Source organism: Triplophysa rosa, linkage group LG5, assembly GCF_024868665.1.
Source record: "Triplophysa rosa linkage group LG5, Trosa_1v2, whole genome shotgun sequence".
NCBI lineage: Eukaryota > Metazoa > Chordata > Actinopteri > Cypriniformes > Nemacheilidae > Triplophysa > Triplophysa rosa.
In genome coordinates, this window is record NC_079894.1 from 4,326,280 (window position 1) to 4,349,024 (window position 22,745).

General features: G+C 37.0%; 1 protein-coding gene and 1 long non-coding RNA gene across 4 annotated transcripts in view; one reads left to right on the forward strand and one right to left on the reverse strand.

Moving 5' to 3' along the window:
• astn1 (astrotactin 1) overlaps nucleotides 1-22,745 on the reverse strand; it is a 229,441-nt gene that overhangs the window by 49,226 nt on the left and 157,470 nt on the right. The gene's annotated exons all lie outside the window — the stretch shown is intronic.
• Nucleotides 10,196-11,725, forward strand: LOC130553946 (uncharacterized). The gene is made up of 3 exons (XR_008962926.1): nucleotides 10,196-10,544; nucleotides 11,403-11,470; nucleotides 11,588-11,725. It is a non-coding gene; the product is annotated as an uncharacterized LOC130553946 (long non-coding RNA).

Consider the following 22,745-nt stretch of genomic DNA (forward strand, 5'->3'; position numbering starts at 1 on the left):
TAAATGCAATATAATATGCATAACATGTCTTCAGATGTGTATAAAGACCTTACACAATGAACCGTTATGTTTTTATAACTTTTTAGCGATTTCTATTACATCGCGGGTAGCACTAAACGGACAAAGTGCTCCACAGAACGCGTTTCGTAAATACGCTATCTCCTTCGGCAAAGAAGTGAAACGAGATGACATCTTAGCTCTGTGTAAGCCTCCGTAGCGCTTCGAAAGGGAGGAGGAGGGGTGGAGTGAGTCGCTGGTTGCAATTCGCAACCTCACAGCTAGATGCCGCTAAATTTCATACACTGGACGTTTAACTTCATCTGTGATTTTATTGCTTTTTATGCATCTATGAAGTCGGAATAAATGCAAGTTATGATGGTGTTTTCTTCCAAATTGTGACGTATATCTGAGTGCTTCTAGAATGAGAAAAAAGAAGGGCGTGGCATGAATTTGGTTCTTTGGAAATTGATTGGATCATTGAAAATTGGAGGTCATTGGATGATTAATTGTGGGGTGGTTTTCCATACAGGGCCTATGACTATAATCCTAGACCAGTGGTTCTCAAACCTTTTTGTTGTAAGGCCCCCTTTGTGTAGAGTACATCGCCTTGCGCCCCCCCCCAAATAAAAACGTATAATGTTGACCGTACGTTTTTGGTTTAATTACAATTCTATTCAGTTATACAATGCTGAAACATAAATACTTTTGGTTGGTTTCTGATGTTTGAATGCACGAAATCAATGATACATTTCCATATTTCATTAAATGGCACAAAATCTGTGGGCCCCCTGGATCCATCTTGGGGACCCCAGTTTGAGAACCACTGAGTAAAATAAATGTTAGAGCTGTGTAAACTGAAATGGCTTTCACTGACATATTTTAAAATATATCACTGCTATTGTTTTGTCTCAAAAATGCAAACAAGTAATGTTTTTTTTTGGTAAGGCTTGTTTATAAAAACTACTTTAATGTCCTAATTCACATATTATTGTGTGTATATGTGTGTACATAATGTAGAATGTGTACATATGGTGTATAATGTGTATTGATAACTGTAAGTATGTCTAATAGTACACTGTGTGTACTGAGTACTGTATATGTATGTGTATATTGCACGTTGTCATCTGTATAAGTCTGTAAGTATGTTAATGGTACTGTCTATATGTAAATTGTTTCTGCACTCTCTGGAGCACGCTCTCAAGAATTTCACTCACCAAGGCACTTGTGCTGTGGTGATGTGACAATAAAAGTGATTTGATTAATTTGGGCCCACACATATGTAAGCAAAGAAGAGATGTCATTTTATAAGATGACGTATTTTTGTAGGCTAACCCGGAAGTAAGTGCCGTGCTGGTTCCCTCGACCGAAAGCTCATGCATTTTTCCTATAGACTTTTGGAAGATCACAAAAAATAAGTTCTGGGATTAACAAAGGTTTATGATGTTTACACGTAATGTCTATCAAGATAATCTTTACAATTTAACACCACATTTGTTACTTTTGAATCGGCAGAAGTAAAACGCTAACACGATGGTATAAACAGACTACACTTAAAGGTCGACTTCGGCAACTCTTTCAAACTTTATTAAAAATGTGTTCCCTGGTGAGTAATTACTCCGTGAATGAATCCACATCTACGTTTTAAGAGATTTGTGCCCATGTTGCATTATTTGTGAGCTTTATATACGCGATCACGTCTGACGTCCCCACCAAAGGAAGTAGTAGCTTTTAGCAACTGGTTAGCAACCGCCATTTTTAAGACACAATAAGGCTTTAAAAAAATCACAAGCGGGTTAAAATTTGTGTGTTTTATGTCATAGAATAAAACATGAAAATATTTAGAGGTTCTGTTCACCACAGACCTTATTTCAGGCGATTTACCAAAAACCCATTAAAAAAACCCTAGACTTTGGGCCGATGGAACCGGAAGTCCTTAAATGCTAACTCGCTTCCTGGTTTTGCATACAAAAATACGTCATCTCTGAGCCTCCCTATTGCGTAAGGAAATTGTGTTGTCGTCACACCCCTAATATACAGTAAGTGAAGAAATTAACATCCTGACATTTATTCGTTTCTCTTTGTAAGCTTCAAGTTGTATATCGTCGCTGTCGGGAGGAAACCTCCTATGTCCAAATTTGGTCAATTTCATATTTTTTCACAAATCGATGCTATTGGTCAGTCCCCATGTGGGTCTGTTATTTTTACAAATTATTAACCAATCTAAAGTGTTGAAAATAGCTTGAGAGCAAATCTCTTAACTCCATTGGACACTTCAACTGTCTGAGAAGTCTCGTAACTCCACCTCTTCTTCACTCCGCGGGAGCTTCTCGGCATTAAGTCTCCTGATTGAAAGTTTTTTAGACAATAACGAGTGAAAATAGTTAGGTTAGATACATTTGAGTAGGCCTGTTTTGTTAAAAATCGATAGCTGTAATGCTTCGGTGCAGAAGGAAGCCCGTGAGCCACGAAGGTAAGTTTGCGAGCAGATTCGGCTAATTTCCGCCTATTAGACAGCCTAGTCAGCTCATCGCTTTTTGTATTGCATCACTTATAGTTCTTAAACCTTTAAAATAGAGTTTAGGAAGATGTATGTAACCACAGTCGTTAGCTTTGGTTAACAATTCAAGCCTTTTCTCTTGTCAAGAGGCTCAACGCGACAGCCGACTTTATTTGCGTGCAGATTAATTTCCGCCTATATTAGACAGCCTGTTTAACGTTTTATTTTGGTATTGCATCACTCATAGCTCTAATGTTTAAAATAGAATTTACGAAGATGTATGTAACCACAATCATTAGCTTTCATTAGCTCTTAAAGCCTCGTCTCTTGTCAAAAGGCTCAACGCGACCGCAGACTTTGATGAACACTGCTGGCAGCAGCGACGTCTGTGTCCGTACCATTCTTATCAATGACAGCGTAATCTCGTATCTCCCTGCTCCCAAGTCATAAACCTTGTATCTACGAATAAACATGGTTTTGGGGAAATGTTGTGTTAATGTTGGTACACAACAGTATATGATAGCAATATAAGGTATAATACCAACTTTAACGATACAATGTTTAATAACTAAAAAAAATGCAGTTTTTTAATTTCCTGAAAAATAATGGTTTTGGAGATGTGAGGATTCCGCCCTACAGCGACGATATGTAAACCATCAACATTCAGAGATTTCTGTCTTTCTATCGTTCTGTATCAGTATGGTTGCTATTGTGGGAATTTGACCAAGATCATCCACGGTTTCACACTGCAGACAATGGCAGATTTGTATGTAATAGCAATATACAGTGATTTTCTGCCACATCTACACTGGTTGCTATAGTAATGATGTGCTTGCTGTCAGCACAAAGCACAATCTACAATGAGCAAGCACACTTGATGTATGAAGAGGTGACAGAATGCTGGATGTTTGTCCTAAGGTTTATGGGAAATAAACTCATGCTGTGCAACAGACGGTGATGTATTCCTCATTTTATTTCACACTGCATAGTGTGTAGTGTACGGTGGTATGGAATTGGTGGAAAAGATGCGAGTAGCTGTCATATGTAGTTCTCTGAGCATTTGGTGACAGTAGATACGTTTTTATTGGATGCTATTTCTACCCACTATGACATCTGATGTGTGTGATGTTGCATACAGCAAAAGTGTCACATTCTGAACGACAAAGGAATCTTTTAGATGTGGGAACACATCTCTAGAAATCCATTGCGTTTGGATTTGAAGCCACATACATGTACACATGTGCTTATCAACGTGATTTGAAATTCTAAAAAAATATATTTTTTTACGGTTTAACTTTTTCTGAGGAATAGAAAAATATAAACTCAAAGGACACCAAGCTGAGCATTAGACAGCGTATTCGATGTATATGAAGTGTCTATTGTACATCAGCTGCCCTAGCAATTGTCGGTAGGCATTAATACTTTCTCACACAAGCACTGAGACTAGCTGTCAGTCTGGAAAAAGAAGGTGGAAAAGTGCTCATGTCTCTCATGTAATCTCGCATAATTTATTAGTTTCAAAAATGAGGAAAGAATTAGGATAAATCGGTGTATTGACAATATTCAGCACACCAAACCAACCTAAGATAACCTGAAATACTATTTACATCTGAAATACAACTTAAAATGTGATGTTTAAATGCATATTTCCTAGAAAACTATTTTAATTGCACTTCAAACCACATATAGAGATGGTTTGGATTTGGTTTGTAAAGATTTATGTGTGCAGGTTTTTTTGCCATTCAGCCTTGTATAAACTAAATTTACCTAAATAATAACTAATACACTAAATAATCTATATATAAATATAATACATATTAATATTATATATACAAATAAATTAATAAAATAATACTTTTACTTACAATATTTAAAGTTTAAAAAACGTTGTATTTTCCACATACCGTGCATGTATGAATCTCCTCTTTGCACCGCCTCTCTGAAACGCGTTGATTTTTTACAAAGCTCATCGCTCTGAAAAGCGAGGTGTGCTATGATTGGCCAGTTAACCAGTGCGTAGTGATTGGTCAAATACTGCAAGCATTTCACGGAATTGTAACACCTCTTACCATATTTGGAACATCAGGTTCCAAAGCAATTGTACTGACAGGCGATACAATGAAATTTACAATTACGCCCACCTTAACTACGTGTAGATTTGGGCGGTCTTAGTCAAAGTTACGTAGATTCGCCGGGGTGTGGTTACACGAGGCGTTTCAGGCAAGTCTGGTTGAGCATTCGCTTTTAGATAGAATGAATCTTTTGTTCCCACACTTTCATTTGTGCAATTTTACGTGCTAATACATGCATGGGCAACTTATAACACACCAAACACACAGAAAAACACGTACTTCCGCCATATGACCCCTTTAATGTATTAATTATGCATTGTAATGCACCTTATAATGCATTGCTGTGTAACTAAAGTTACATTATAACACTTTTACATACTTTGCATTTTTAAATTGGTTACAATCTTTTACAACAACATTTAATGTATTACAAAACACATTGTGAACAATTATAATGCATCATACCCTTTAATAACCCTTTATAATGCATTGTGCATAAAGGCTTTAAGTAAAGTGTTACCAAGGTTTCTTACAAAGAAATAATCACTAGTTCTTATAAAAACCTTTGAGTAAATGGTTATTCGGGGATACAAAAATGGTTCTTCTGTGGCTTTGCTGTAAAGAACCCTTTGTAGCAACTTCATTTTACGAGTGTTATACATTTTTTAACATTCTTTTACAAAATTATTTTACATTGGTACATTCCCACGCCTGTCCCTCACATCCCTCCTTTAACTTGAGTAAAAGAATTGCTTTGTTGACTAAGTGGTTCTGACATTTAAAATCACCTCTGATTTTTAAAACTCCCAACTGTCTGGTTCTCTTCTTACAAACTGGTGTTTTGTACATTTGTGTTCACTGTACATTTTTATGTCAGTACAAAGGAGAGACAATGCTCTTCTGCAAAGCTCTGGAAATGTACACGCTAAAGCCGATCAGTCGGTCTACGTTTACACTCCGACAAACATGTTTCGTCGACAGCTGTGTTTGGAACCAGTGCCAATATTTCTCACATACTCCCACGTTCACACTATTGATGATCAACTGTTCTGAATGTATTTGGTGGGTGAAAATCATAAATGCATGGGTTGCTAAATCAGTGATACTCTCAGTTTACCCTAGAGAGAGAACAGCATGATTTTCACATTTTGACACATCTGAGAGGCGCTAACCGAATTCAGAGCCAAATCCCCAGGCTGCTCAAGACTCCATTACAGGCGGTCCGACTCTTACAGCAACACCTGCTGTTCTCTCTGCTTACACAGAGAAAAAACATCTCTCCATTGCTTGCGGTAAGTTACCGCACGGCAAAACGACTGCCTGCTTTACTTAATCACTATCCTCTGCCCGGTGTAATAATACCAAAGACATAATACATCATATCACGCCTGTCACAGACGTTGAATGTATGTGTTCACAATCCCACCCACAGGCTCTGCACTATTGAACACACGAGCGGCTGCGGAGATCAAGCGGGCATATATACATTATTTAACAGTCCCTTTCCGATAGTCCCTCTGCTATAATAATGCCAAAGTATCTTCACGAGAGCCCTTGCCACAGCGGATAGCAGACCTCGGGCTGATCCCACGCCCACTGGTGTACAGGGGAAAGAGACGGCATTTATGATGTATGCTGTGAAGACGCCCAAGAAATCTCTTTAGGGGAAAATACAGGACCAAGATTAACGATACTGATTCTACGACCCAGATACGGCTGGATTGTGTTTTATTTGGAGGACAATAAACCATACAAAGCGTGGATAAGATGACTAAATGTAACATGGTATAAAGATGCAATCAAAACCTCACTGCACCCTTGAAAAAGGCGACGAGGAGACATTGTGAGAAACAGAGTGTTGTCGTATGGGAAAAAATAGCCATTTGACTAAATCACAATGTAGCACTGGGTAACAAATATCGATTCTCCGATTTTAATCCATCTTCAGTTTAACAAATGGATACTGATTCAGGAAATCCCGAATCGATTCTTAATGTCCATGCTTCAGAAGATGTGAATATCCGTACTTCACTTCTTCACTTCAAACGCCTCGGTGGACACAGCCCTTTAGTGCAGAAAAATCGGACAATCAAAAAATGTCCAGACAAACGCTTTTTGTTTATGTTTATGTTGTTAGGCTGTTATTAGAACTTTCATTTTTAAGACCAGGGGAGTAGCCAGAACTTTTAGAGGTGGCCAGGTAAGACCCAAAAAATTTGGGTGACCAAAAAATCCTTACAGACAGAAATTCTTTAACTTCTACTGTAATTTACACCAATTCTTCATTACACATAGGTGGCTGGTCAAAAACATACACAAAGAACGTAAAGTAAGCAATTTATTTGCAATGCTTTCATGTGCTAACATTATTTTAAAATAATTTGCTAACTATCATTTGCAGTAAGTTAGAATCTTTTTATAGAAAATAAACATTGCAGTACCCCAACTTAAACTTTCGCGAAAATTTAATTAATGAATGAAATCCAGTTAAACAAGACTGATTTTAGTGACCTGATCCTTCTGCTCGCGATGAACTTCAATGGTACACAGACAGTACACTGTCACGAAGCGGTTAGCAGCTGTTCAGCTGTAGCGCTCAGACTGTTTGCGTCAGTGCATCAGCGTATGACATCATATTAACGCGAGAGTAATGTTCTCTCGTTACTTTCAGTGCATACGCTAAATGATCTGCGCAGCACTCCTTAAACTCCGACACACATCTTAAAACTGCTTCGCACAACAGAGGTGGCCAGATAGGTGGCCATCCATCATTCAGGGGTAGCTGTGGCCACCCATGGCCACCATGTAGCTACGCCCCTGTTTAAGACCACTTCATATCTTTAACATGTCTCATGTTGATGAATTTCACTTCTGAACATTTACAATGTTTTAAGTTGGAGGGTTTCAGTTTCCAGCATGTATATTTAAAGATGGATTCCATGTCTCCAAAACTAACATTTTTAATGAAATGTTGATAAATAATCAATATTGAATCGAATCGATTCTGAATCGAAATTGAATCAAAACCGCATCAATATGAATTTAATCAAATTACCAAACTGCACTAAAACTGCTGATGTCTCATGTTAACAATCATAATTCAGTCTGAATGGTGCTTTTAAGCATCTACTTCTCTTACGAATGACAATTATACACGGATCCATAAAAACTTCTGTTTAATTGTGTTCAATTTATCCTCATTGTAACAGCTCTGTACTGCATATGAAGGTACAGGAGTTTTTATTTTATTTCAATGTATTATCTGAAAAATTCCCTTTAAAGTCTCCGACTGTTAAAAAAATGTTTATGGTACAGCAACTCAAACAAGCGCTTAGTGGTTGTCGGCGTTTTTTACTTTGGTCACGAACCCAATAAAACAACATATCGTACAATCACAGCAAATGGTTTGAAAGTCTCTATAGTGTTTATTTCTTTCCTTGTAAAGAGAAGCCCAGCAGGGTAAAACTGACTTTCAACAAGACGCCTCTCAAAACATTGTTCACGCAGCAGAGCTTTAAATAGACAAAAGCCGACATATCATCACGTCAGAAACTATAACACGTCACAACAAGACAACACTCAGACGTACATTCAGAGAGACAGGAACCATTACAAGAATTAGTATCACTGTAATGCTACAGGACGTAACTCTTTGTGATGCACACAGAACGTCTGGATTTCAAAACTGCAGAATAGATGTCAAACGCTCCCAATCAGTGAATCATTTTGCCTTTTGAATATCAAACAACAAATAAATAAATCAGACAGAGATAACACAAAGTGATGACATCAGATCCGTCAAATATTAAATCTGCACGAGGGCCATTTACATTCTTGCATAACCCACATGAAGGTAATCAACTGAATCACAGTGTCATGAAAGACCTCGCACTGTTTTTCACAGTTGACGGCTGTCTGTCAGAGCAGAGAGATTGCAAGTGAAAGTGATAGACACGTCCGATGACTAGATCTAATGAAGTTAGCTGGCATTATTGTGGGCGTTGAAATACGACGCCCACTTTTGAGTGGCCTTAAAACCAGATGAGCGTTGGCTGGTATTGGAATCTGATCAATGCTGGAATATGCGTCACCCACACACATTAACAGCAGTGTTAAATCTTACACAAGCATACAGAGCAATAATAATGTTCCACAATATTAGTCAGGCCATCTAATAAGCTTTGTTTCCATCAGTCTGTTTTTATGAACTATTGCGTCAGAAAAGAGTGATGGAAACAGAGAATTTCGGAAAAATGTGCATACATGTTGCTTGCATATGATTGTAGCACAGTTTGTCCTGATTACAGTAAAATAAGACTTTAGACATGAATGTGTTTATAAACTACTGAAAAAGCACAAATGTCAAGGCATGCTAAAACGTCTGAATGGCCTCAAAACACATCAGACCCCAGAGGGTTAATTCACAAAAAAGTTTTTTAGCTTGCTTAAAGGAACACTCCACTTGTTTTTGAAAATAGACTCATTCTCCAACTCCCCCAGAGTTAATAAGTGGAGTATTACCGTTTTGGAATCTATTCAGCCGATCTCAGGGTCTGGCGATAGCACTTTTAGCATAGCTTAGCATAGATCATTGAATCCAATTAGACCAGTAGCATCGCGTTCAAAAATGACCAAAGAGTTTCGATATTTTTCCAATTTAAAACTTGACTCTTCTGTACTTATATCGTGAGCAAAGTCTGGCGGAAAATGAAAAGTTGCGATTTACTAGGCCGATATGATTAGGAACTATACTCCCATTCCGGTGTAATAATCAAGGAAGTTTGCTGCAGTAACGTGTCCGCAGCAGGCGCAGTGATATCACGCAGAGCATGTGGAAATAAGCTAACTTCCGTCAACATAGCCAACATGACCAACTGCTTGCACAAGGAGCGTGATATCACTGCGCCGGCAGCAAACTTCCTTGATTATTACACCGAAATGGGAGTATAGTTCCTAATCATATCATATCCAAAACGGTAAAACTCAACTTATTAACTCAGGGGGAGTTGGAGAATGAGCCTATTTCCAAAAAAAGTGGAGTGTGGTTGTTTTTGCAGTAAATAAAAATGCAAATTATGAGAATCACATTTGCCAAATAAAGTCTGTCGTAGCGCGCATTAAATCCATACAAATGACTAAGTGACTATTTCGAGGGGTTAAACTGGGCCGGGCCATTGGCTGAAGGTCTCGCTCTGCTCCCCACATATGTGGGGATCTTCTGGTGTTATGGAGCCTTCCGTCGTGCCTCAGTATAAATCTCAAATTTAAGTAACAATTTAAATTTTTTCTCAGTGTATACACGCGGAAAAACGGATCTATATGCAACATAGTAACCCAACTCGCGGTCGTACACTGTAACAGATTTTTGTAAATTGAACAGTATTTTACAGTAATATGCACAGTATAATACTGTTAAATGTGTAACCAGTATTATACTGTAAAGAGCAAAGGATTATGGGAAAATGTATGCTCACTACTGTAATTCTTCTCTACTGTAAATCGATTTACAGTAGTGCAAATGCCCGCGAAAACTGACCAATGAAAAGGGAGATTTCTTTTCAAGTTTTTTTCATTTGTTGGGAGTGGCAGATAACGGAGGAATGACTCAACAAAAAGGTTAGTATTACTTCTGTAATTATTTTAAGTAAAACTCAGATATTTTCAAATGCATTAACTTGTTAACAACCAAACATGAATTAGTGGGGCAATTTGGGTGAGAATAGCATTATTAAACCGGTTACGAGCCTTTTTCCCCTCAGAACCCCTTCCCCACCCTAAAGTCAGTGAAAGCATTCCAATAAAGTCACATTTAAGCACGTATGGTGGATTTACATGTTATTGATTGAATATCATATCTATTTTTTGTTTTTATTAAAACATTTCTGTTAGAACTGTGCCATTTGGAATGTTGGAGGTGTCCGTGGAGCCTTTTTCTGGCATTTAACGTAACGTTACCGTCAAAACAGTGGAAACTGGTAAGTAATACTGTACATTATCCCGCTTATTATAGCTACTTGCCACATGAGAAAAACTGGACATGAAATATGAGTTTAAAATATTTTATTAGCGTATTCAATGTTTGTATTAAAAAATTCAAACCTTCCCAGGGTTGTTTGTGCTAAAAAAAACTTGGGTTTGTGTAGCAGCGCACGAAAATTTGTCATGTGCATTAGACAGAGTCTTTGTATGAAGTGGGTTTGTCGTTGTGCTTTAATCAATGGCGCACCGCTATTTTACTTCTATTATGCGAGTTTTCCGGCTGCATTGAGTCCATATAAGTAGATGGATATGAACACATGAACTTCATCTCCAGAGTTGCTCTGAGAGTTTATTTTACAAGCATTTTTACTGTTTGAGTGAAGCTATTGTCACACACACTAAAACTGAAGCGTCTTCCCAAAATAAAAGTCCGGTTAACTTGAACACTCTAAAATACTGTATGTACTGTAGTATTTGCTATTGAAAATTGTAGTGCCATTGTAGTGAATTGATAAGCTGTAGTAAACACTGTAGTATACTATAGTAAGGTTCAAAAACACTATAATATCTAGGAATTTTACTATAGTAAATTCTATAGTATACTGCAGTAATGTATGTGGACAAATATAACACACAAAAACTTAGTAAACTAAAAATTATATGGCCCTAATTTATCTATCTATAATGTAATTTGTCAGTTACCTGTCTATTCATGTGATGAACAGCACTTGCATATTTTTTGAGATTTCTTTTTCAGACTTTCAAAAGATTAAAATAAGTAAATGGACCGCTGCAATTTTTAGAAACAAATGGAATACTGTATTTTGAAGTGCATCTTTTGTTTTTATTTGAAGTTAGCTGTTAGATCTGTGCCATTTGGGACGTCGGATGAGCCTTTTTCTGGTCGTTACCGTCAAAACTGGTAAGCTAAAGTGAGGCAACACTAAAACAGAGGTTGTATTTCCTGTTTTGTATTTATATGTCAAGCATTTTAGGTATAATTTAATTTTCGTAATCATTTATCATCAAACTTTTACAGGTACCTAAGACTGTAAAGAAGATATTTTGAAGAAAGTTGGTAACCAAACAGCATTGGACCCCACTCACTTCTATTGTATAGACACAAAACTATTTGCAAGTGAAAGGCGTCCAGTTAACAGCATTTTTCAAAATATCTTCTTTTGTGTTCTGTGGAAGGCAGAAAGTCATTCAGGTGTGAAATGACAAGAGGGTGAGTAAATGATAACAGATTTAAGTATATCACTTTAAGTATATTCTTCATACATGTAATGAATCTCTCTCAGCCTGTTAATTGCTGTACTTTTAGATGACTGCAATTCCAGCAGATGTAGAGGGATCCCTCTCTGTGCCCAGCACCCCAAGACTGATCGCACTTGGTAAGTTTATCAACATGCTTTTTTAAATACCATGGCTAATGAAAAATGTTTAAATTAAATTAAATTGCAAGGTGAAGGACAATCAATACTAAATGGAACACACCATACAGACCGGTAGTTCTGGAGAAGGAACTTTAGATTTTTTTGTATATGCATGAATAATTTTATCATAATATATTAGCATGTGAATATATATTTTTTATTATGGTGACAATAATGGTGAAAAATAGTCTCAAGAATCATGATTTGTAGCAATAGTTTTTCCTTACCCTTTCTAAAAAGCTGCTATGATGGTGTCTGTTACAGGAGATTCTGTTTTCCGTGCCAAAAAATGGATGCTGACAGTGGAGGGCAGAGTCATCATAGAGCCACAAGAGCTAACAGATTTTCAATGTGCAATACCAGGAAGCGGCCACCAATACACTGGACTTCATTCAGAGGTAATCATAAACTAATTAACCATTATTACAGGGATGCTCCGCCCAAAAATTACTCACCCTCAAGTCGTTCGACAACCATAGGACCTCCATTCATCTTCGGAACACAAATTAAAAGGATTGTTCACCCAAAAAAATTCCTCACCCTCTTGTCATTTCAAACCTGTATGACTTTCTTTATTCAGCAGAACACAAAAGATATTTTGAAAAATGTTGGTAACAGAAAACTGTTGGTCCTCATTGACTTCAGTTTTGTGTCCATACAATAGAAGTCAATGGGGGCATATGGTTTTGTTTTACCAAAATTCTTCATCTTCTTTTGTGTTCTGCTGAAGAAAGCAAGTCATAAAGGTTTGAAATGACAAGACAGTGATTACATGGTGACACGGTTTTCGTTATTGGGTGAACTATCCCTTTAACTGTTAAAACACTTGAGCAGTGTTACTGTAAATTATACTGAAATTGACAGCTGTCAGTTGAATCTCTGCCCTGACTCAACAGTTAGATTTTGGTCTGGTTTTCCCTAAATATTTAGGAATTAAATGTATTTTAAAAATATTGTGTCTTCATTTTATTCATCTTTCATTCATAAACAGTTTATAAATATTGATATTTATACATTTAGAAGTAATGCAAATATTGTAATGTAAATTCAGTTTATAAATAATGCTTAAATAATGTGTTTTTTTCTTGTGCTTGCAGGTTCATTCTGAGAACACACCCTGATAGCACTAAATGCCAATCAAAATCACACATCAGCCAGACACAGAAGAAAAATCAGCAGCCTGAATCCTTGTGGCATCTTTTATCAACGAGCTTGTTGAGTAATGAAATAAAGCACTACTGACGATAACACTACAAACAAAACAAAGATGTTTTTTTTTTGCTGTTTGATTTGAGTTTGATTTGAGATTTAAATTAAGTACTTACCTATCTACCATTAAAACAGTATGTTCTATATAGTTTTTGTGGGAGTAGTATTATTACATTTCGGACATACTGCATCAGGCATGTTTATTGTCATGTGACCCGTATGCTCTTTGACCTATGACATTTTAACAACAACCTGTAGATAGGCATTGGTAAAAACATTAAGTGGTTTGTATGTTTTTAACTCTGTTTCCTTCATTTTTCTCGTCAGTTCTCAATGCATTGTTTTGTTGTTTTGTTCCCTGGTTTTCTGAGTATTTTTAGATGAAATTCTGTTTAAAATAAAACATTAACTGCTGTGAGTAGACCTGTTTCTTCAACTTTATTGCAACTTGTGAATTATAGATCGTTTTTTTACAGGTAGAAAATTTATTTTGTTTAAAGATAAACCCAAATCGTAAAAAAAATCCTGATTCTGTACTAGGAAATAAATTCTAGTACTGTAAATGAAATACAGTAGATAGTGGTATTACTGTGAAAATACATTACAGTAAAGATATGAAAATACAGTAGGCAATATTATTACTGTAAAAGTAATTACAGTAAATATATGAAAATACAGTAGACCGTATTGTTACTGTGAAAAGACATTACAGTAAACACTGTAAACGGTTTACTGTAAACACTTTTACAGTAACTTACTGGCACCCAGTTGCCAGTAAGTTACTGTAAAAATTACAGTAACCTTTTTACAGTGTACATTAACCGTGTGCGTGCAGAAATCATTCCCTGCGCTCCATTCCGAAGTGCTCATCCCTATGCCCTACTCTCTCCGAAGAGTAAAGCTCTTGTGTTTCCTTTATGCAGCGCCCAGTCGCGCACTTTTTGCATGTTGTAGAAACTTGTTTTAACGTTTCAAGTCATAATGAGCAGTGTGGCTCGACTTCCAAATGACGTCATTTTAATCAAACTCAAGCATTTAAAGCGGTTTGTTCATGGTGTGTGCGGCAGCAAGGATCATCTCAATCATTGCGAATGTTGTATGACGTTTTGACAGATAAGTACTGGAAACACACAGGTCATAGATACAATTCTGTGGACATATTCAATATTCAAGATATTTGATATTCACACAAGGAAAGGTAAGAGTATAAGCTTTGTATTCGGACCCCTCAAAATCCCCCACAGAGCCCCGCCACATAACAAATCCCAAATTAACCCCTGGCTATTTCCTTGAATGATGTCTCTCCGGTTTCTGTTTTTTTTACTGTTGGTTACCAAGTTACCAATTCCACTGTCATCCAATCGTACGACTTGATGAATACACACTATTTTACATGTTTCCTCACTAGTATAGCATACACACAAGCTTTCACTAGCATATCATGCACACAAGCTTATTTATACATATGCAAATATAAAATTGCAGGAATCGTTAAAGAAAGACTTTTATCAAAATTGTGAAAAAACAAAATGGGAGGTTTTTATTTTTATTTTACATTCCAGGCAGAACCTCTTGTGTGTGCAGCACTCCCATAAATCTCGGCATAGACTGAGACTACCTGACTGACACAATATAAAATGATTCAAATACATCTTGACTCGACAGACTTAATGTATTCCATGCAGTGCTCAGACCAAAAAATAAATTTAATTTCAGCACAATGAGAGCAGACAAAGTCCTCGCTTGAGAAACCTTCCCTCATCTCAGCACTAAATAAGACTGCAGTACCAATACTAACCAGCAGATGGCAATTTAGCTGCATCCAAGCACAAAATGGAGGTTAGAAAGCATAGGCAGATAAAAAAATCTTTCTTGATCTTTAATTTCTTACACTTTTTTTTGATTTGCCCTCCTCAGCGACTGCTGCTCTCTGCCAGTTGCAATCCTGTTTTTATTGCCCTGTATTAATTAGGACATCCATTAGGTGGCTTACGTCCGACACAAAGATATAAATCCCCTTGTTCATTTGGAAAGAAGAATCAGCGCCGCTCATTATGATTACATTAGCAGAGATCTGCCGGGTGGATGGACCTTTCTGACACAATTGTGATCATCATCTCCAAACATCGGACTGCAGTTTCTATTTAACCTCTATTCGCATGCTGTACCTATCTCTTATCACAAGCTTAACAGGTCTCCCTGGTAATAATCAGCTATTTAATTGTGATAATTAAGCTATATAATTCATACAATGGGTTTTTGTAGACATTACATTGAAATCACTATGGTACTGCAGTTAGCAATGAAATATCGCAGCCTAATGATAAAAATCAGCACTTTGCAAATAATCAGACTAAATGTGCATGTAAACCTGCTATGGGTCTCATGGGTTTAACTCTTGAACGTGTCAACCAGTGTATATGAAGGCGTATTTCCTGGAATATGGTACCAGTGTTTGAAGCACATAGCCTTGTTAAATGGCCTCATATGGCCATTGCTTGTTATACAATTGCATGTGGAACCAATTACCGGACCAAAGGTTTCCCATGAGTTGTCTGGCAAGACCATTATAGATCCCCCATCACAAGTAACAATTGGCATCTTTTGGCTTCCACAAACCTGCAGTCCAGATGTGTAACACCGTGTACAAGATGACCTATCAGACCATATTACTTTTCCATTTTCCATTTGGGTCCAGAGTTTGAGCTTCTTTACCAGTTTATGACTTTTTGCGGCTGGCCTTGGAGTCAAGAGGTTTCTGAATGGCAGCCGTGCCATGAGTTCTAGCACTGCCAAGCTCACAATGTAGTTTTTGTTAAGATAGGGTCACAAAGTTGATGATTGAATTCTGAGCGAATGTTTGAGGCTGTTTCTGTGACATTTATGTAGTGTGCCTCTGTCCACCTGGGTGAGCTTAAACTTGCAACCACTGTTATTTTTCCTGGGCGAGGTTTGTATATGTTTGACATCTTTGTTGAACAGACCAGCATTGCTGGAAACCAGAATATAGTAAATTTTGATTTGGGTACTAAAATTTCTAAAATGTGATGCTTGAACGCTGATGTTCCCACACCGCTTTATAACTATAGTTTAACTATGAAGTTTCCTTTAGGTGAACCAGCTAGATTAAAAAGAAAACCCTTACGCAAAGAAAATACAACCACTGAAAAAATAAGAGCGCATTCTAAATTTTCATTTAATCAGCATCTCTAGATGTATTTTGGCCATTTCACTTCAGTAACTGTTGAAGTTTGGTTGACCGACCAAATCAAACCTCAGGAGTGACATAAAGTCATCCAACAGCAATGTTAAAGGGGTCATATGGCGCGAATACGTGTTTTTCTGTGTCTTTGGTGTGTTATAAGTTGCCCATGCATGTATTAGACACGTAAAATTGCAAAAATTAAAGTGTCGGGAACAAAAGATGCATTTTATCTAAAAGCGAATGCTCACCCAGACCTGCCTGAGATGCCTCGTGTAACCACACCCCCACAAATCCACATCAGTTCGTGGTATGATTTGACTAAGACCGCCCAAATGTTTACGCAAGTAAGGTGGGCGTACCTGTAAATCTCATTGTATCGTCGCCGCCGCAGCCATGTCGTGGAGATGCTGCATGTTTCGTTGCGAAAAGAAAGCCTCTTTGTTTGCCCTTCCAAAACACGAGACAACTAAAAACTAATGGTTACATTTTATTTCAATACTGTTCCAGAACAGTACAATCCGAATATTCAAGTGTGCATCGCATTTTGTCATGGTTCTGCCCCATCTTGTCTTGCTTTTCTTGATCTTGTGGCAGAGCCATGGCAGAACCTCTTGTTTCATGTGGAGAGAGGCGTTTTGGCCCTTTTGGCTTGCCATACTCTCTCCAGGTCTCATCATTGTTCCTGCCCTCTTGTTCCCTCGTTAGCTCTCGTTATTAGTTCATGCCCCGCACCTGTTACCTCTTGATTTATCCCCTTTATAATGCCATTGTGTTTTCTGTCCCGTGCTGGTTCATTGTGTGTGTCACTCGTTGCTTGAGGTGAGTTCAGGTCTTGTCATAGTAGTCTAGTCTTTTGTAGTTATGTCATATGTTATCTTTAGTCTTGTTAAATGTAGTTAGTCTATGTTCCTGTTACCTCTTGTTTATTCCCTTGCTGTTTGTTATTTTACCCCCACGTGGGTCTTTGTTTTGTAGTTTTATTATTAAAAGTCTGTTAACCCCTTACCCGCTGTCTGCGCCTGGGTGCTCTCTCCATGTCTCACCTCCCTGCCCCGTGACAGCATTTCACACACGATTGCTTCATGAACCTGGGAGAGATCAAGGCTGGCTGTGAACGAAAGCTTTTGTTAAAAAGTGGGGCAATTCCAACCATTACAACTTCGCAAGGACAATCTGGCGCTTCAGATTCGCAGCCTGTAAGTATATTTTCATAATAAAAGACTTTGTTACGGACAAACGCGAGTTGAGTTTATCGTGTGTTTGTAGCGCATGTTGTTTCTTTGTGTGACTGCAAATGCAGACACGCGCGCAACTTGAAAAAAGACAACATAAGTCCTAATAATCAGTAATTATGTTCCAACTAGAGGCAACAAATGTCTTGTTTATAATGGGGTTTATTGTCTTTGTTGAGTCGCGACGAGACATGGCGTAACACTGGTTAATCACTAACGGCAAGTCTTTATAACGTCCTATATAAAAGGTCAAACAGTTAGCTATAGTTTTTAACTATTTAACATAATATTTTTCTAAAAAACCTTACCAATCCTTTATATCCTGCTCAAGTCACGCTGGCAAAGTTGAGGTATCGGCTTCATCATCTTCATTTTCCGGATCAGATTCGGGTTCGAATTGATAAGAAAGTACCGATGACATTTTATCACCTGTCAGTACAATTTCTTGGGAACATGATGTTCTGAATATGGTAAGAGGCGTTACATTTCCGTCACACGCTTGCAGTATTCGACCAATCACTACGCACTGGTTAACTGGCCAATCATAGCACACCTCGCTTTTCAGAGCGATGAGCTTTGTAAAAAATCTGCGTGTTTCAGAGAGGCGGGGCAAAGAGGAGATACAAACATGCACGGTATGTGGAAAATACAACATTTTTGAACCTTAAATCGTGTATACACATTGCATTACATCTAAAACAAATGATAATATTCATTTTAGCTGTGTCTTATGACCCCTTTAAAGCATAAAATCCACGTTACTACATAAAAAATATTTGTTTTACTTTTCCTAAATACATGTAGAAATATAACTGTTGTATTGCTTAAAAGTTAATGTTAACTTGTTTTCTCTGTAGTATTTGAGGTCTGAAAAAATGCAGAGCATATTTTCTGTTATTTTGACTTGTTTCTCCAGTTTTCATTTTCTGAAAATAAATGCAAATTGACAATAATATAATATTAAAATAGTAACAATATTTTTATTTGAAATTTGAGCGATATATTGTTAGTAGTTTGCAGAATGAAACAAAAATGATAGTTTTACCTAGAAACACACCTCTGTCTATAGTAAATTCAGAAAAAACTTAAACAATTTACTGTATATACTCTACATACTGTATTAAGTGTCAATAAATTAAATAATTTAATATGTATTTGAAAATATATAGAATAATACATTGTTAATATTGCAAATATTGTTATTATTGCAATATTACAATATATTGAATAATAAATAAGATATTGCCACTTTTCATATGAAAATAAAAAAGCACTTGGTTCCAATAGATGGAAATGTGATATTTAATAGAGTGCATTATATTTTCCAGTATATTCCCATATATTTGTGTTTCATAAGGGAATGATAAAGGACCAGCACTAAACCAGCATAACCCATCTCGCATCTTTGGTTTACATTTACATTATAGATTTGGCAGATGATTTTATCCAGAGCATTTTACAGCACGTTCAAGATCTACATATTTTTTAAATCAGTATGTGTGTACCCTTGGAATTGAATGGAAATCCATGATTCTTGCACTATTCAGCTGCTGTTTAGTGTTTTGGTCTTTCCAGTAAGGAGACTTTGTTCAGACTTCACACATGCAGAACTCTTTTTTGTAGTTTTGCTAATTTACATAGTGCTGATTGTCTCTTCTATATCACTGCTGATTGGCAATCAACCCAATGTGACTCACCTTTCATGCAACATATTTAAAATTCTAAGTTAGTTACTTTAAAGTTAAATACTGTGTAGGTGTTTTGTCTGCCCCATTTGCTAAATTATGTTTCTAGGTTGTCCTGAAAGCCATGCCTAACATGGAAAACAATGTTAAAGATGTTTATTTTGAACAGCATTGTGTGTAATTTGAGTATGCGTAGAGTACTGTAACTAACCAGAAGTTTGCAAAGAAACTAAAACAAGGCATGAACAAATGCTGGGTTGTTTCAACCCATGGTTGGGTAAAATACAGACAAACCCACAGCTGGGTACACTTTGGTTATATTTTACCAAACCATGGGCTGAAACAAGACAGCATTTTCAGACTGAGTAAAACTTCCTGATCATTTTCTCCATGTACACACATTCCCCATGAAATATTATTCGTTGAATGAAAGGAAAATCATTTTTTAAAGCAGCAAAACATTAGAAAATTTTTTTTTTCAGCCTATTTTTCTAAGGCATGTCTTCCATCAACTAGGCCAAGAAGCGCTGGTTAAAATAAATGAGTAGTTGCGTAGAGCCTCTAGCTCTTTAATCTTAACTTTCAATACTGTCTTACATCACACGTTTTAAGGAATCTTTTTTGCTTACAGAGGCAGCAGACTGGCAATGGAAATCCATTTCCACAGACGGGCAGTTAAACCAGTGAACTATATGGATCAGTGTTAGACAATCAAAGAGCTGGATTGTGTTGATAAGACACACTTCAAAGTATTAGCGGCCTTGATAAAAAGCCCGGCACACCTTACTCATCGCTCTTCATTTAGAGCACTAAACCAAGCATCACAACCTGCACACACACGCAAATAGTATATTCACTTGCAGAGTGCCTACCGTATGACCTTATACAGTGAATTTACAATTTTAGTTGTATTCTGACATATTTCCCCACTGTATAAAAGGACACAAATAAATATTGATATGTTAACATTTAAACAGAAGATTTGGAATGAGGAGGACATATTGAAGGGGTCTTTTCTTTGAATGGCCTATAGGCTTTAGTTATTTGAAAGCCATGAATGGTCTGCTGACGATTATATTATTCTCATGCTTGGAGGGCAACTGATTGAACACATAACTGTAGTGCAAGACGAGCTTTTTTGGTAGACAGAAATGCATATACTGTATCTGTTAATACTTAATTGAGTCAACATGTGTATGCGCACATATACAGTAGCCTCGGAGCTAACACACATGAACCAAAAGTCATCTGTAATGCAGTTGGAAAAGGTGTAAAAACTGAGTTTAAGTTTGCCAAGCCCTAAGGTAAGATGTGTGTAGCAAAGGCTTCCACATTTACTTTGTAGTGGATGCTATAAAAACAAACTCTGAAGTCTCTGTGGACAAGATATTTGTGTCCCAGGGTCTCATTAATTCACGATGGGGAGTTATCCTAAAGTTCAGGGACTGCTTTAAAACCCTTATATTTTATAAAAGCGTGCTTGGGAGCAGAATCGTTATATACCATCTGTGACCACACAGTCAAAACCCCTCAAGCAAAACTAGTCTGGAAGTTTGGAGCTTACTTCTTTCTCCTTTTAATCAAAGTCAGAGAGAACAAGAGAGAGAGAGTAAGAGAGCGGGAAAGAGCAATAAACTAGGTGATCATAAATTCAACATCACATCCAAATACTAAGGACAAATCTGTGCTCTACTTGTCTCCATTTAGTAGGAGATCCAAAGGGCTCTCGTGGTTTTGAACATCAGTTGAAAGACAATGTTCTCTGGTTAAAGGTTAGGACCTCTAACCTGTCCACTTCTCTCTGCACTTCAGAAGCACTAACAAGGTCAACTGGGAAAAGGGTGAAGTCAAAGAATCCATGGCCCGGAATCCATTTACTAAAGTTTTCTTATGAGTGACCTCTAGTCTTTTAAAGTCCTTATTCAGAACTGCTATGAGCTTTTCTTTTGTTTTAAGCGGATGTAATAGTGCACTTGTCCACTGGTCTTTAGAGCAAAATAGTGTCATGTCATCAGCTTAGTTTCTCGTGAAATTTCAAGAAGGGGACCACGACCGAATGATTGAGTATCATGGCGAACAGAAGTGAGTGGAGATTTCTGATCTTACGTCCTTTTAAGCCTGAAGCTGGTGATGATCTCATGAACCTCTGGACCCTAAGGTTGATTTAGATATTGTGAGCATGACAGACTTATATTAAGCTTTAGTTTCAGCACTCATTCAGAGGTCAAAATCCAAACTGAAATCAAATATTGGAATTGGACTAAAATAAAATAAAAACAGAAAATAACAACAGAAAATAAAATTAAATAATAAAACAAATAAAATTAAATGAATAAAAATGAAAAACTCTCCTTCATTGCTCACGTTAAAACCTGATGCAATGGAAATTCGATTTTTATAGCCAAAGGACTTATATAAATGTTCTGGTACAATTAAAGAAATAGTTCAATAGGAAAATTCACTTTCACTCTCATGCCATCCCAGATGACTTTGTTACTTTAGTTGAGCACAATTGAATACTTTTTATACTACAATGCCGTCATTTTACTTTATATGGAAGCCAGCATGATGAAACTCCAAAAAGGACATAAACATAAAAACATCAAAAACAATAAATAATCTCTAAAGTAAAAATAACTGTTTTCTGAAAATATGTTTTCTGGAGCAAGTGCGTGACAGAAACATTTAATATTTAGAGTATCATGATGAAACAGGCAAAACTAGCCGTGAAACAAACATGCAGCAAAGATGTGAGGTCGATTTGACATCACAACCGTTCAATGTGCCGACCAAATAAACAAAACTTTAACCATAAATATTTGTAATTATTTTATTCATTTATTTGATGTGCTTTTAGGAACCATTTTTACTGACGATGGATGTATTTGTTTGTGCTTTTTGGAGCTTTGATATGTTGGCTCCCATATAAGAAGATAAGATGACAGCATTTAAGAAGAAAAATATTTGTTCGTGAAGATAACACAAAGTCATATACATCTAGGATGGCATGAGGGTGAGTACATTTTGAGGAAATTTAGGTGAATTATTTCACCTAAAAGGTGCTTCCTCAACTATGAGAACTTTCGGCCTTGTTGACTTACAATTCGTTCAATACGCACCATATACAAACAGGTTCAACATGTGCAAGTAGGCCAATGCATTTTCCGTTTTGACTAATATCTGTCCAGGTCCTGTAATACGGTGACCTCATTGTTGGATCTCACTGATATTTATATTGTAGGACTATACTATTCATCATCCCAATATATAACCCCAAATAAAGACATTAATTCAGTAAAGACAACTGTTTCCCTTAGATTTTAATTGTTTTACAGCAAAGCATCCAAAGCTCATTCATCAAACCCCTGCACCACAGATAGCGCTGAGCACCTGGCCTGCCGAGGTGGAACTCCAGGGAGGTCCTCTG